Raw genomic sequence first — 16,627 nt, 5'->3', positions numbered from 1 at the left:
AGAGCATCGAATTAACCAAGGGAGAGACTCTCGTGATCCTTTCCCTTCACGGACCAGCACACATTGGCGGTGCAGGGAATGGGGACGGCTGGTCACTACCCTAAGGACAACTGCCTGAGAGACGCATGGACTCACAGCCAAGTGTGTGGCCAACACAGGAAGCCTTGTCGTTCTAAGTGACAAGGTTTGGGGGTACTTGTTACTGCAGTATAACCATAGCCAAACTGACAGTCACATACATCAAACTTCCCTCTAGAATTTCCTGATCACCAGTCCCTCCGCTCCCACCACAAAGGGAGGCTAGCTGCCCTCCTTCGGGTGCCCACAGCCCCTGAGCTGTCCCCAGTACCCTCCGCACACTGGATTAGCACCGCCTGCTCACGGCTCTGCCCGCCGCAGTCCTCGGCTCGAAGGACTCTAGATCCCGCCGCAGGGGACCCAGCTCAGGGGAGGGGTTCAGTACATGATTGACGAGCTAATGACCAGTTGGAAATGAGCTGGGTCTTGAACGGTGCATGTCCCAGGGAGGGGGTTACTGCACAACCATGGTGCAGAACCAGAAACAGCCCAATGGAGGAGGGGGGCTGGAAGACAGTGGGAGGGGGCTGGCCAGCGGGGCAGCAACAAGGGTACCATGGGGCGGGGGGGATTCGGGGCAAACTCCCTCTGCGAGCATTCTGAGCACTCGTGGGCTGTGGCACATAGCACCTGCCCCTTCACCAGGAGAAGCCCAGCGACCTGGTCCTCAGCCTGGAAGTTCCAGACCCCACGAATCACACGGGCAGGGAACCAGCCAAGACCAGCTGATGCAGGGTGGGCTCAGCCAGCGGTCTCACCCTCTCCCACCTGGGCTCCGACACTTCCCAGGTGACACTCCCGAGCCCCTCAGTGTGTCCTTCAGCAGGAGGGGTGGACCGCGGCTTCTCCCCAAGAGCAACAACCCCTGGTGGGGCTGAGCTGGTCTTTGCTGCTCCCTTGGCTTCTTTGTGAGTTGAAATGTATTTTTTTCCCCATTCCTAATTAACTCCCTGCCACCACGCTTGCAGTAAAGCCTGATTTATCGCTGTCTTTCTGCATGCAGGGGACGGGCTATTTAATCTCTGCCGCGTGGACTCCGGCACACATCTCAATGAAATGTACATCCCTCATCCCGTTAGTATCCCGCCAGCTCTCCTCCATCTCCCTGCTGTCCACGAGCCCGGCCGTCCCGGACTGAGGCGGCTATAAATCACAGTCTCTCCTCTATAATAACACCCTCTGCACTTTGGCCTCACCTGTCAGCGTGGCTCGGACTCTGCCAAGCGGCAGTCTGTGGCTCATTCCCATTGGCAAACCTGGCAAGCCAGAAGCTGGACTCAGGTATTCCCCAGCCCGGCCCCCTGTGGTTGGTGCTCCCCATGCTCCGCCAAGCCCAGAGGTCACCTTTCAGCAGTTCCCAAGTGTGCCTCCCCGGGGGATGCCCGGCCAGGGGAGCATGCTCTGCCCACCTGCAGGGCAGACCACGGTGCCAGGAGTTGGCAGGCCAGGAGCCACCCCCAACTGTGGAGGGGCGGGAGCGGAATGGTGAACTGGTAACTAGGAGGGAAAGCAAGCCCTGATGGGTCATGTTCACTGGGTCTGTGGGGTCAGTACTCCTCCCCGGCCCACGTCAAGCCAGCCACATGCCGCTGTTGCCACTACTGAATGCCAAGTTCGGGAAAGATGGGTATCCTGGGTCTTCCCGCGGGTCCAAGCCCGCTCCGCACCCCCTGGAGGGGACAGGGGGTGAGTTCAAAGCTCAGCTGCTCACCCTCGGGGCAGTTCCAAGGCGTGTCCCGCACAAGCACGAGCAGGAAGGAGGGGACTCTGAGGCTAGGTGCCCAAGGGTGAGTGGGCGCCCCACCGGCTGAAGAGGAGGGGAGCAGAAGCATCTTCTCGGCGGAGCAAAGAACGTGGCCGGAAGCGTGGGCAACTTTCGTGGCCACCTGTTTGGCTGCTTCAGAAACCGTATGCAGAGCAGGTGGGTCTTGGCCAAAGCCATGCCGTGGCTCCCAGAACCGTCCCTGGCATTGCACAAAGGCCCTTCTCTGACTGCAGATGGATGGATTTCTTTTCCAGAAGAATGAGCCTATGAATTCTATTTCATGCCAAGCACCCAGGCATTTGTCCACAAATCACAAGGTGGGTCCCCAATGCATTTTTAACTGATGGCGTCAACTGGGTTCTTCAGAGCCTAAAGGGCTGGCGTGCTCTCTGGCCCCACACGTCCCCGGTCTCCGTGCAGGACCCAGAGCAAGCCTCGGGGCGTAAGTCCACACCTGTATAACGCAGAGCTGGCCCTACACCGTGGCGTTCCCAGACTGGAATGGGCACAGGATCATCAGCCGAGCTTGAGAAAGGCCGATTCCTGGACGCCATCCCCAGGACTCCCATCCTGTTGCTGTGGGTTACCCCCCGGAGAAGCCTCCTTGACCTCAGGACCCTGATACAGCGGCCTGTCCATCCGCCCTGTGGCAGTGATGCTAATGCAGGGGAGGCCCTCGCTCTCTGCTCTCCCTTCGGGAGGCAACTGCCAAGGGCGGCCCTGAGCCGCTGGCCCGGCTGGAGGCAGCCCTGGGCGTGGAGGGGCTGCCGTGCCTACCCCTCCCACGACTTCTCATGAGCCCCCGCTGGCCTGGCCGAGATTGTCGGGGGCTGCCCTGCCGGCCGAGGCTCTCCCTACCCACCCCCCACCTTCTTTCTGGGTATCAGACCTGCATCATGGTCTGAGGCTGAGCGTCTTCTCATGTGCTGATCTGCCATCCAAACACTATTTTCAGTGAAGTGTCCATTCAAATCATTTGTGCATTTTTTACTAGGTTGTTTCTTCGCTCTTGAGTCTTGAGAGCTCTTTATACATGCTGGATACATGCCGTTTGTCAGACACGTGTTTTACGGCAGCCTCATTTTAACACCAAGGCCCAGCCCCAAGGGTGGGTCTCTGTGCTCCTCAAAGCCGGTCATTTATTTGGAAAACAAATCTACAGCAGCGCCCACCCAGAGGCCAGGGGCCAGGCCATCCTGGGGAGCTGGGGGGAGCAAGCGCTGAGGGACCAGGAGGGGTTAGCCAGGTAAAGGCCGAGGAGAATGTGTGTTGAGAGGAGGAGAAGGAGAGAACATTCTAGACTGCTCTGTCCAACAGGGTAGCCCCTGGCCACACGTGGCTACTGAGCATTGGACATGTGGCTCGTGAGACTGAGGAATCAAGTTTTTTATTTTCTTTTAATTTGAAAACTGACGCTGGATTCAGTTATTGGGAAACTTCTAAGTACGTTTGGTGCAACTGGGGTGTGCAACTCTCTTTTCCAGCTGTAGGTTTTGTGACATCTAAATGCAGGTCAAGTATTTCTCATTAAAATGTAGCATCAGGGCTGAGATGTGTTACACGTGTAAAATACACCCCAGGCTTTGGAGACTTAACCTGCATCATCAATAACTTGTCTATTGATTACGTGTTGTTATTTTGCACATATTAGGTAAAATATGTTCTTAAAATTCATTCTGGCTGTTCCTTCTTCGTTTCTTTTTTTGTTTTTTTGGTTTTTTTTTTAAAGATTTTATCTATTTATTTGAGACAGAGAGAGAGCATGAGAGGGGGGAGGGTCAGAGGGAGAAGCAGACTCCCTGCTGAACAGGGAGCCTGACATGGGACTCGATCCAGGGACTCTGGGACCACAACCCGAGCCGAAGGCAGTCGCCCAATCAACTGAGCCACCCGGGTGCCCCCTTTCTTCCTTTTTTAATGAGGCTACTAGAAAATCTCGGGTTACCTACGCGGGTTGTGTTCGCGGCGTGCATGCTATTTGCAAGGTCGGCGGCTCTGCTCTAGCTGTGGGAATAGAAGCCCAGGATGCTGTTAGCACCTGCCCACTGCCTGGCACACACCTGCCCCAGCGCACGCGGGCAAGTGTTCAGATCCTCGGAACGAGGCCACACCCCTGCCGCGTGGAACAGGTGTGTTTGTTCTAGAGACCAGGTGGTCCTGGGAGCATTGCCCCACCTGAAACACGCAGGGTCCGCCCATACGTGCACTCCCTTTCGACCCCACGCCCCTCCCTGGCGGGCGGGCAGCCATCCCCTCAGGGGAGAGAGCTTAGAAAGCCAGATCTTGACCATTATGTCAGACCAAAAAATGTGGCTCCAAAAGCTTTGGGAAGAAACTAAGATCTGGAGAACGCCTTCTCCCTGCTCCTAAACTAGCCCGAGCCCTTTCCAGCTGGGGAAGGAAAGAGGAAACACAGACGGGAAGCACGGGGTTTGGATGCCACTGGGGGTCCGAGAAGGGGATCCTGCAGCCTGCCCCCTCGGGCGGGAGAGGAATGAGAAGTCCCCAGAGCTAGGACAGCTGGGGACAGACGGAACCCGAGAAATCTGGTAAGTGGGGGGTGCTAACACGGGGTGGGGGGCTGGAAGGGGGCAGGGAGGACAAAGGACACAGAAGTCAGTAAGGGACAGCGAGCAGGCTACCAAGGAGGAAACTCTCTGAGGCTTGGACACCTCGGAACAAGTAGAGCAGGGGGATGAGACATGACCGTGTCCCTTCAGGGGACACTGGCATCAGGAGCTACCAGTGACCAGGTACCCTCCCCAATGCCATAAGTCTGTATAACCCCCTAGAACATAACTGCCACGCTAGGGCCAAAAGAAGGGCAAAGGGACCCTCTAAACTCTGAGTTTAAATGGCCCAGTTTACCCAGAACTGGCCAAGATGGCATTTTCTGCCATGGGTCAGAATCGGGGCTCAAAGTAGCCATCAGGCTGAGTTACAGAAAAACATAGTCCTGGTTTCGCTTCACCTGAGTCCCCAGAGTGAGAGATGCATCCCCACCGCCTGGGTCATGTGACCGCTTCCTTCCCAGGGTGGCCCCAGAAGCTTCCAGAACTCCCCTGTGTGCCTGAAGACAGGCATGGCCAGACCCCCAGGGCTGGAAGCACCCACCTCGAGCTAAGAACAAGGTGAATTCCCTTGGAGCTGTGTCGGGGGGCTGACCTTGGAGCCCTGGGCCTGCTGAGCATCTGGACAGGGGCCGGCAGCCTGGGAGGGGCTGCAGTGGGCTGAGGAATGGCCTTGCTCTCCGGAGCGGCCAAGAACAAGGCTGGTGGGCAGGCGTAGCGGGCAGCTGGCTGGAAGGGAGTGACAGTCACAGGCATCCCGGGTCCCGACCCCAGCGACCCTCTCCCCATGCCATCCTGCTTTCTCACCTACAGCTGCCCATAGCTGGGGAGGGGGACATGGGACCTGGGCCCACAACGCTGGTCACCCCTGTCTGGTTCTGGAGAAGGGAATCCAGGCACTAATGAGAACAAATGGCAGCCTGGAGAACTCATCTGTGGCTCCCAGATGAGATTCCCCCCGCCCTCCCCACCTACCCCTCCAAAACCCGCAATTCAACAGAACCCGGTCTGGGTTTCCTTGTGTAGCGTGAGCGCCACCTGGTGGTTGCAGGTGGGAATTTCAAGCCATGTTCTCCAGGAGGCCAGACCATCTCTGGGCCAAGGTGGGACCACCCACCGAGGCTAGCAGCCGCTCAGTGCAAGCCTGAGGACTTCGAGACAGTGGCAGCAAGGTCTAGCTACAGGGGCTACACCTCCCAGTCAGGTGGACTTCATGCATTCATTCCCCCAAGCATGTATTGAGTGTCCACTGCAGGCCAGCTATCGGGGATCTAGAGAGGAACGAAATGGTCACGTGCCTGGCTTCACGGAGTGTCCACCCTAACGGGGGGAGGCAGAGAACGAGCGTGTAAGTAATGAGATAATTTCATAATGTGTTCGGTGCTGTGAGAATTCTCAAAGCTCAGGAACAGAGTCCAAAATGTTTCTCAGGGTCTTCAGTGGGACTCGCCTCAGCCTCATCCCCCAGAGCTCACCTTGACACAGGCCCTGGGCCCCATCCTCCTGGGGCTCCCCGCAAGTCCTTACCTGCTGTGCTGTCCAGGCCTCAGAGCCATTCCCTGCACAAGCCATTCCCTCCAGCTGCTTGCCCTTTACATCGAAACTCAAAGATCGCCTCTTCCATGCAGCCTTCCCTGATACTCCACAGGCAGGATCAGCCCCCACCACCATCACCATAGTATTCATGCACCTTGTATGGACCCTTTCACAAGGTCAGAGAGTGGAGTCACTATGAGGCGCTGGGTATGGAGCTGGGAAGGCCTTGCGTCCAGCCCTGACTTGGCCACTGCGGGGGTTTGTGGCCGTGGGCGTGGTTCTTAACCTTTCTTAGCCTCAATTTTCTCGTCAGCGAAAAACGGGACTTAAAATAGCACATCCCTCCTGGCTGAGAAAATGTGATGCTTTAATGTCAGTGAAGTGCTCTGCACATCTCGGGGCACACAGAACACATGTTCGGTAAACACGAGCTGCGATCGTATGATATTATCCCTGTGCCAAAGCCAGAGACGCAGCTGTCTGTTGCTGGCTTTCCCCGCAGAGCTCTAAGTGTCTCTGTGTCTTGTCTTATGAAGAGGGCCTTTTCCCGTTGTCCCAGGACTGTGATCCAGGACTCTGGTCTGGAGGCAGAGGGATATCAGGTGCCCCCAGCCAGCAGCGAAAGGGGTAAGATGTCTTCTCAGGGCTGAAGGCTGAAGAAGTGGCCAAAATGCTAGCCCACCCTCTCCCCCTCCTTCCATTGACAGCCATACAAGCAGGAGACAGCCGAGGAGGCAGGGGGAGAAATCGGGAGTCCTCGGGGGTGCGGGAAGCCGGGGGCGTGTCACTGTCAAGTTAAGAGACCCTGGATTTTTTTTTCCCTCCTCCTGCTCTCCCTCCCCTCCTCGGCTCAGGCTAAGCAGAGAGGGAGGAAGAAGAAGGAGAAGCAGCTGGTTCCCCTCCCTGCCTCCCTCCTGGGGCTCTCAGGGCAAGGCCTGGCTGCTCTGCAGGAAGGGACAAGATGACCGTGAAATTGGATTTGAGGTGGAAGTTTTAGATTCAACCAAACAGGCCTTTTTATTGCCCCAAAGTGCCCGGGAAATGGCAGAATCTGTCCGAGCCCTAGCGAAGGGACAGGAAGCGGAGAATGGAAAGAGTAAGGCTGAGGGAGTGAATCACTAGCGGGGAAAACCAAACCATTTCCTGTGCATTCTCGACATAGGCCAGAGCGACCATAAACAGCTACACGTTTCCCCAGAGCCTGGTGCAAGCTGGTGTCCAACCCAACATAGCAGGAGGACAGGTTAATCTCTCCACCCAGGAATTCCGTGCCCCAGACTTGCTCCCCGTGAGGGTCTTGGCCCTGGATGCCCCCCCACTCCTACGGCCCCATCCCCACTCCCCCCACCCCTGTGCCCATGCTCTCAGCAGACTCAAAGCCCCACACCTGATTTGGTGTTCTTCTGCCTTGAAATTCCTAAAACCTTTTGAACAAGGGACCCCACAATTTCATTTTGTACTGGGCCCTGCAAATTACGTAGCCAGTCCTAGGACAGGTCCTTGCTCCCCAAGGTCATAGGTAGCAAATGGAACCCACTCTTTGGCCCCAGGGCTCCTCTGCAGAGTGGTAAACATAGGTACCTTCTGGGGGGTCTCTGAGCACAGGCAGCTCCCCTGCCCTTCTCCTTCCCCAGGAAGCAGGCTCTGAGCCCACCACCCATTATGCCTCTGTGCTCTGGGAGCCTTGGTCTGTGCAGACTACCAGAGGGGGGCCCCAGTGAGCCAGAGAGGGCCACCATGGGTCACTGCTCCTGCCTAATATTTGCAGGGCAGGATGGGACATGGGGAGGGCGGTGCTCCCAGTGCTGGAGGGCACGAAACCTGCAGTAAGTTAGGCAGCATTTCCAGACAGCTGCTATGGGATGAGAAGGCCAAGGGCAAGGAGGGAGCCGGGCCGTAACAGGAATAAGGTAACCGCCCCCGTGCCAGACTCAATTCCTCCTGGCTATTAATCCATTTCATCCCTACAACCTGTTCAGGCTTGCTTAGTTTCATCTCTATTTTACAGAATAGCAAACTGAGGCACAGATTTTATATATATATATATATAGGGGGCACAGGGTGCCAAGGGAGTTGGAAAGACAGGGGTGAAATTCTGGCTTTATATATATATATATAATCAAGAGGCTTATACTTACGTATATCAAGAGACTTATTTTTAAAAACTGGCTCCCAGGATTAGAAAGCTGACAGGTGTGAACTCTGTAGGGCAGGTCAGCAGGCTGGAGACCCAGGCAGGATTCCTTCTCTCTGGGAAACCTCATTTCTTATTCTTCATGCCTTTCAACTGATTGGATGAGGCTCGCCCACATTAATGGGGTGATGCCCTTTACTTAAAGCCCACTGATTGTAGATGTCAGCACATCTATGGCACCTGGTCACACCAACATCCGGATTAGTGTTTGATTAAATCACTGAGTAAGATGTCCTCCCCAAACGGATGCCTCAGACTAACCATCCCAAGTTCTGGCCAAGAAGTGGTGTGCAGAAGCGATGGTCACTTCCAGGTTGTGATTTCATTGCCAGTCCAAAACCCTCCAGAGCTCTTTCTTTCCCTCTCCTGGGGGACCAGCAGTCTGCAAGATGGTGGTTGCCGGGTCAGCCTGAGTCCTGGGATGAGTTGAAATAAAGGAGACCTCAGGGGCACCTGGGCGGCTCAGTCGGTTGAGCACCCAACTCTTGATTTCAGCTCAGGTCTTGATCTCAGGGTCCTGAGATCAAGCCCCGCATTGGGCGCCGCACAGCAGGAAGTCTGCTTGGGGATTCTCTCTATCCCTCTGCCCCTTCTCTCTCTCTCTCTCTCAAATAAAATAAATAAAATCTTAAAAGGAGATTCCCCCCACACACACACACACAATCTTCAATGGACTTGAGGTGGGAGCTAGAAATGAATAAATCTTGGGTTTGGGAGAATTTCGTGAGGCTAAACTAAGTCTAAAGAACGTGTGTCCTTCACCTTGCCTTTGTGCAGTCCTCGTGAACCAGCTCGATGTTTCTTGAGCATCTCCCAAAGGTATCCCCAGATCCTAGCCTTCTCCTCAGAGGTGATGTGAAAGTCTCCATGTGTGTTGCTACTGAGGATGAAAATAACACATACCAACCTTTGATGTTTGAACCTAGATCAGCACCTGAGACAGAAACTCACCCCACTGTCCAGACTGCTGACTTGGTTCTCAAAACTGCTAACTCTTAGCTCCCACAAATGTTCTCCTTCTGGCGCTTGGGGTCAAGTTAAGTAGAACCTAGGTTCAAATAGGGAAGTGCCATAGCACATGAGTCGTGGGTCCCACAACTAACTCTTCCTTAAAAACATGCTGACTCTGAGTGAAATAATCAGCCAGCAAGACAACTCTCTTCCAAACCATGGCAGGCAGAATCCTGAAGAATTCCCTTTTCCCCTTCCAAGAGAAATGACAAGGTCTATCCTAAAGAGAAGGTCCTCTGTGATGCCCTCAAGGCCCCTAGAGACTATGCCTGTCATTCAACCATCCATCTACTCATCCACTCATCCATCCATCCACCCATCCATCCATCATCCATCCATTCATCCATCCATCCACCCATCATCCATTCATCATCCATCCATCCATCCACCCATCATCCGTCCATCATCCATCCATCCATCCCTTCTTCCTTCCTTCTTTCCTTCCATCCATCTATCCAACAAGCAGTGATTAAGTTCCTACTATGTGCAGGTGCAGGGCTCCAGCCCTACATAGATAGATTGCCTCATGGATACAGCTGGGGAGACGTTCAACATATAACAACACAAATAATTTTAAGTGTGATAAATGCTGGAAGTGGAAAGCATGGGGTACTAGGAGAGCAGACAATGGGAACTGGGCCTAGTTTGGTGGGGTATGTCAGGGGGGGAAGTTTGGGGTCAGGAAAGGCTTCCTGAGAAAGTATGGTTTGAGCTCAGCCCAAAGGGGTGAACGCCTGGGAGAGAACTGAGGGCAGGACAGTTTGGGGAGCTGAGGGAGTAACAGGAGGGAGGTCCTGAGGCAGGAGCAATCTCCAGAATATGAGCCAGAGTCGCTAAATTCTCCAGAGTGGACGGGCTTGAGGGGGGCAAGGGGAGGAAGGAATGGTGACTCTATTCCTAGTCCCACAAAGGGGGAGACGCATGATGCCATAAAGGGGGCACAGGGTGCCAAGGGAGTTGGAAAGACAGGGGTGAAATTCTGGCTTTGCCACTTCCTTGGTGTGTGATTTTGGGGGAGAGACTTTACATTGCCAAGTGTCAGTGTATAGAATATGAAGGTAATGATAATAATAATAATTAACATTTACAGAGACCTTGCTTTTCACATGCCTTTCTTCTTAGGACTTTACAGATCTCATCTAATCTTCAATAATTTCAACTCTGTTGTAGTACTATCATGTCATTATTGTTCTCACTTTATGGATGAAGAGAAGCAGGGCACAGTGAGATTAAGTAATTTGCTCAAGGCCACACAGCGAGTAGAGGATGGAGTCAGGATCAGAATGCAGAGCCATGCTGTGGACTATTACACTGTATCGCCACCTGGTGGTTGTAGCAGTAAGGATATGCTAGGTTAGGAGGCAATAACAAACAACCCCAGGATCTTTTTTACTTGATACTGTAACAAACAAGTTTAACAAGCTGGCTGTTTGTTTAGAAGGTCTATTTCTAATTTCTAAAACTTTGGATATTATTAATGTTAACAATATCAAATTTAACTTGACACATTTTTTTTTTTTAGATAGTAAAATCAAATTTAACTGCAACATGGGCAGAGAATGAGGTCTGGATGACACCGATCCTTGAAAATGTATTGAAACTTGCCTTCTAAGCTCCTTTGTAGTCAATTTTGAAAACGTTCCTTGTATTTGAACAGAATACGTATTCTGTAATTGTTGGGCTCGCAGTTCAACCTATCTGTAGTAGGTCAAATTTGTTCATTGCCACTTATCTATTGGTGCATAACAAGTCAGTCCAAATCTTAGTGACTTAGCACGTCGTGTGGTCATGACTCTGCAACCTGGACTCAGCCAAGCAGCTGTGCTGGTCCTTCCCTTGGCGCAGTTCAGCTGCGGGTTGCCTGAGGGCATGGCTCAGCTGGGATGCTGGGGTGGCTGGAGCAGTCTCCCTTTGCAGGTAGTCCTGGGGTCTTCACCTTTTCCCACAGTCTCTCCAGCTCAGCAGCTGGACTTGTCAAGGCAGCACAGGGTTCTGAATGCACAAAAACAGAAGCTATCAGGGTTCCTTAAAGCTCAAACCTGAAACTGGCAGAAGATCACCTCTGCCACACTCTATTTGTCAACACATGCCCCACGTCCAATCCAGATTCAAACCAGAAGTGGTTCTTTTGGGGGCTCCTGAGGTAACAGACTCCCACAATTGTATTTTTTTATTTCTTGAACTATTAATTACTAGCAGAGGTATGTTTAACCCACACCCTCACCCCAGCGGTGATGGTGGATTCCTCTGTTTCTCCTCAAGGTTGTGTCCACTCTTTCCTTTCAATGTTTGAGGTTGTTATTAGGTGCATACAAGTTTAGAATTGTTATATGTAGCAGTGACATAAACCTTTAATGACTCTTCATCACTAGCAATGCTTTCAGAATTAAAATCTACTTTGTCACCTATTAATATAGATATGCCAGACTTCTTTTGTTGGGTATTTGCCTGGCAAATCTTCCTTCACTCTTTTACTTTGATCTTTTCTGGGTCATCAGGTACGTCCTTTAGGAGTAGGCAGCTGGACCTTGTTTTTATTTCATCCAGTCTGACAGATTTTGTCTTTGAACTATTTTAGTCTGTTCACATTTACTTTTATGAGCCATATATTTGGATGTATTTACACCTTATTCTGTCCCATTCATCCTGCTTTTATTCCTGTGTTTCTTTCTCCTTCGTTCTTTACATTCTTTTGTCTTGGTTGATTTTTGCTTCCTCATTCCATTTTTCCCCTCTGCTTGTGTGGAATTTATACACTCTATTTCTCTTCTTTTTGTGTTTACCCTAAAATTTTCAGCATGAATATTTAACTTGACAAAGTTTAGCATTAATCAAAATGTTTATTCTCCTCTCAAACAATTAAAAGATCTTAGGACACTTTATGATCGTCCCCTCCCCATATATATATATGCCTTTGGTGTCCGGTGTTTTAGTCCTATTTTTTCCTTAACTCCACAAGTTAAAATTATTATTGTTATTTCATATAATCAGTGATAAGAATTACCTGTGTGTTCACAAACTGTCCACTCTTTCTTTCTGTATGGCAGACCTTCCTTCTGAGATTATTCTTCCTCCTTCTTGATGCACGTTATAGTAGATTGCCCATGCTGCCATAGCAAAAAATACTACAGACTCGATGGTTTCACATCGAAATTAAATTTCTTACATTTGTGGAGGCTAGAAGTCCAAAATCAAGGTGTTGGCGAGTTTGGTTTCTTCTGTGGCTTCTCTCCTTGGCTTATAAACTGGCCATCTTCTTCCTATGTCTTCACATGGTCTTCCCTCTGTATGCATCTTTGTCCAAATTTCCTTTTCTTATGAGGACACCAGTCATGGGGTCGCAGCCCCACCTAATGACCTTGTAACTTAATTACCTTTTTAAAGACCCTATGCCCCAATAGAGTTACATTCTGAGGTCCAGGGGATTAGGAGTGCAACATATGAATTTTGGGAAGAAGGCACAGTTATGTGCCCATAATGCACATTATATAAAGTAATCATCTGTTTTTATTTGTTTGAAATGCCCTCATATCCTCCATTTTCCTGAAATATATGTTTACTGGGTTTACCATTCTAAGTTAATGGTTATATCCCCTCAATGCTTTTAGATATTAATTCCAGTCTAGCTTCTACCTTCACCATTGAGAGATCAGTTCTCTGTTTCTGTGGTTGCTTCGTGGGTTGTGTGAGCTAGTACATGCAAAATGCTTAGAACAGTGCCTGGCCCCTAGTAACAATCATATAAATAGTAGTATGATTGCTTTCTCTCTGGCTGTTTTTAAGGTCTTCTCTTGTCTTTGATGTCCTTCAAGGTCACGATGGTGTATCTCCATCTAGATTTCATTTATCAAGCTGAGCATTTTGTGTCATTTGTCAACTTAAAATTCTAAGCTGTGATTTCTTCAGATATTGCCTCTTCTTCTCCCTAGCCCCTCTGGAACTCTGGTTAGATATATATTCAGTAGGTCTTTCCTGTCTCTTACTCTCCATATTTTTGTGTTGTATTCAAGGTGATGTTTTCAGGTCTGCATTCCAGTTTCCTCTCTTGATCTGCGTCTTAGTCTACAACTTAATATACCCATTACATTTCTATTTCAATATAGTTTTCATTTTTAGATGAATTATTTGGTTCTTGTTCACATCTTCCCAAACATTTTTTATATTCTCTTCTTCCTTATTCATACTTTCAATACCCTCTTTTATTTCTTTTTTTTTTTTTTAAGATTCATTTATTTATTGGGCGCCTGGGTAGCTCAGTTGGTTAAGCGACTGCCTTCGGCTCAGGTCATGATCCTGGAGTCCCGGGATCAAGTCCCACATTGGGCTCCCTGCTCGGCAGGGAATCTGCTTCTCCCTCTGACCCTCCCCCCTCTCATGTGCTCTCTCTCATTCTCTCTCTCTCAAATAAATAAATAAAATCTTTAAAAAAAAAAGATTCATTTATTTATTTTAGAGAGATAGAGCATGTGTGCACGAGGGAGCAGGGGGAGGGGCAGAGAGAGAGAAGAGAGAGAGAATCCCAAGCAGACTCCCCACTGAGCACGGAACCCGACACAGGGCTTGATCCAAAGACTGTGAGATCACAGACCTGAGCCGAAACCAAGAGTCAGATGCTCAAGTGACTGAGCCATCAAGGCGTCCCTCCCTCTTTTATTTCTTTAGAGATATTAAGCATATTTATTCTATCATCTGTATTTGACAAGTCCAATATCCCACATTTTTTAGTCTATAGTTTGGGCTGTTGTCTATAGTTTTGGGCTGGTTTTCATTCATGATGCCTTATTTTCTTCTGTGTTCACTGGTTGTTAAAAAAATGTACACTCACTTCCCTTGGAACTTAATCTGTTGATAAATGATTGACATCCATACTGTTGATTTTACCAGCTCTTTCACTGAATATGTAGTCCTTGCTGGTCCTCGGTTTACGCAGGTGTCTTCTATCAGACTCTCTACCTTTAACGATCTTTAGGTTTTTATCTCTTGCAGCCAGGAAAATAGAACCCTAAACTTCAGGGGTTCAGCAGATGTTGTCAGGGAAGCTGGTGGCTTCACCACTAATATGCTTAACTTTGAACTTTTTTTTAAGATTTTATTTATTTATTTGAGAGAGAGAATGAGATAGAGAGAGCATGAGAGTGGGGAGGGTCAGAGGGAGAAGCAGACTCCCCGCTGAGCAGGGAGCCCAATGCGGAACTCGATCCCGGGACTCCAGGATCATGACCTGAGCCAAAGGCAGTCGCTTAACCAACTGAGCCACCCAGGCGCCCTTAACTTTGAATTTTTGTTTCCACTTTGATTTTGGCCCCTGAGCCTTCCTTAATCAGATCAGTGACTCTTAAAAAAAGTTTTGAATAGTTTATAAGGCATTTTTAATTGTTGTTGCAGAACAGTTGGTCTGAGTATTTGGTCTACAATACTGTCAGAAAAAGAAGTGTCTTTATTGCTTCTCTCTTCCATCTCTTTCCCTCGTCCTTCTAGAACTCTTAGCATTCCCATGTAACTCTCCCTTCCTTCCTCTCATGATTTCCATCTCTTTATACTTGTCCTCTGGGTTTTGAGATATTTCTTTTACTTTATCTTCCAGTTCTCTCATCTTGTTTTCAACATTTCTCAATGGTTACCATTATCATTTGCTGTTGTACAATGCCATTTTATTATTATTATTTTTTTAAAGATTTATTTGAGAGAGAGAGTGTGTGAGCAGAGGGGAGGGGGAGAGGCAGAGGGAGAGAGAGTCTCAAACAGATTCTGCATTGAGCACAGAGCCTGATGCAGGGCTTGATCTCATGACCCTGAGATCACGACCTGAGCTAAAACCAAAAGTCAGATGCTCAACCAACCATGCCACCCAGTTGCCCCTACAATGCCATTTTACACCATGAACAGCTCTCCTAAAGTGGAATGATGATGGTGGTGATGATGATGGTGATGATGGTGGTGATGGTGATGGTGGTGGTGATGATATTAATGGTGATGGTGGTGGTGATGGTGGTGGTGATGGTGACGATGATGATGGTGATGGTGGTGATGATGATGATGGTGATGGTGATGGTGATGATGATGATGGTGGTGGTGATGATATTAATGGTGATGGTGATGGTGGTGATGGTGATGGTGATGATGATGATGGTGATGGTGGTGGTGATGGTGATGGTGGTGATGGTGATGGTGGTGGTGATGATGGTGATGGTGGTGGTGATGATATTAATGGTGATGGTGGTGGTGATGATGATGGTGATCATGATGATGATGGTGGTGGTGGTGGTGATGGTGGTGGTGATGGTGGTGGTGATGATATTAATGGTGATGATGGTGATGATGATGATGGTGATGGTGATGATGGTGGTGGTGATGGTGATGGTGATGGTGATGATGATGATGGTGATGTTGGTGATGGTGATGATGGTGATGGTGGTGATGATGACGGTGATCATGATGATGATGGTGGTGGTGATGGTGATGGTGGTGATGGTTGTGATGATGATGGTGGTGGTGATGATGATGGTGGTGGTGATGATATTAATGGTGATGGTGGTGGTGATGGTGATGGTGGTGGTGATGGTGACGATGATGATGGTGATGGTGGTGATGATGATGATGGTGATGGTGGTGGTGATGGTGATGATGATGATGGTGATGGTGGTGGTGATGGTGATGGTGGTGGTGATGATATTAATGGTGATGATGGTGATGATGATGATGGTGATGGTGATGATGGTGGTGGTGGTGATGGTGATGGTGGTGATGGTTGTGATGATGATGGTGGTGGTGATGATGATGGTGGTGGTGATGGTGGTGATGATGATAGTAGTGGTGGTGGTAATGGTGATGATGTAAAGCTTTCATCCATTTACCATTAGTTGAGATGTTTGTTTCTTCTCTCTAGCACCTCGGTTCCCTTAAGCTCATTCAGACTTCCTTTTTCCCGCTCAGAACCCTTTGGCTTTCAGGGAAAGCTCTGAGAGTCTCTTTATAGTGATGAAATATGAGCTAACAGGCAAGATGTTGCTTCTCTGTGAGCACAGAGAGGAAGCTCCCACGTTTCAGCAGTTGTGGCTGTTGGCAAGCTCCCATTCTCAGAGACGGGAAATCTTTCAGCCCCTTTGCCCATGCAGCTCTCCCACATTCTCCCCAGGCCAGAGAAGACATCACACGGAGACTACATTCATAGGAGTAAAGGGGAGTTTATTCCTTTTGGGAACCCCAGATTCCTGGGCCTTATCCCAGACCTTGGAGCTGCTAATCTCCTCACTCCCACCCAGCTGGAGACTGAGAGTCCTGTGGCTGTTCTCTTTTCTAGAGATTCCGGAGAAGCTCACTCTTCCACATATGCATTCCAGGCCCTGCCATTGGATCCTCCCTACTGGCTGCCCCTTAGCTCAGGAGGTGGAATTGAACACAAGTTGGGAAGAACATTCAGGCCACCCCTCCCATCCCTCGACCAATCTTTAAGCACATGGTGGTCATCTGTTT

This window comes from Leptonychotes weddellii, chromosome 5 (assembly GCF_054177405.1).
Source record: "Leptonychotes weddellii isolate Sample4059 chromosome 5, ASM5417740v2, whole genome shotgun sequence".
In the NCBI taxonomy this organism is placed as follows: domain Eukaryota; kingdom Metazoa; phylum Chordata; class Mammalia; order Carnivora; family Phocidae; genus Leptonychotes; species Leptonychotes weddellii.
This window is presented reverse-complemented; position numbering follows the sequence as displayed.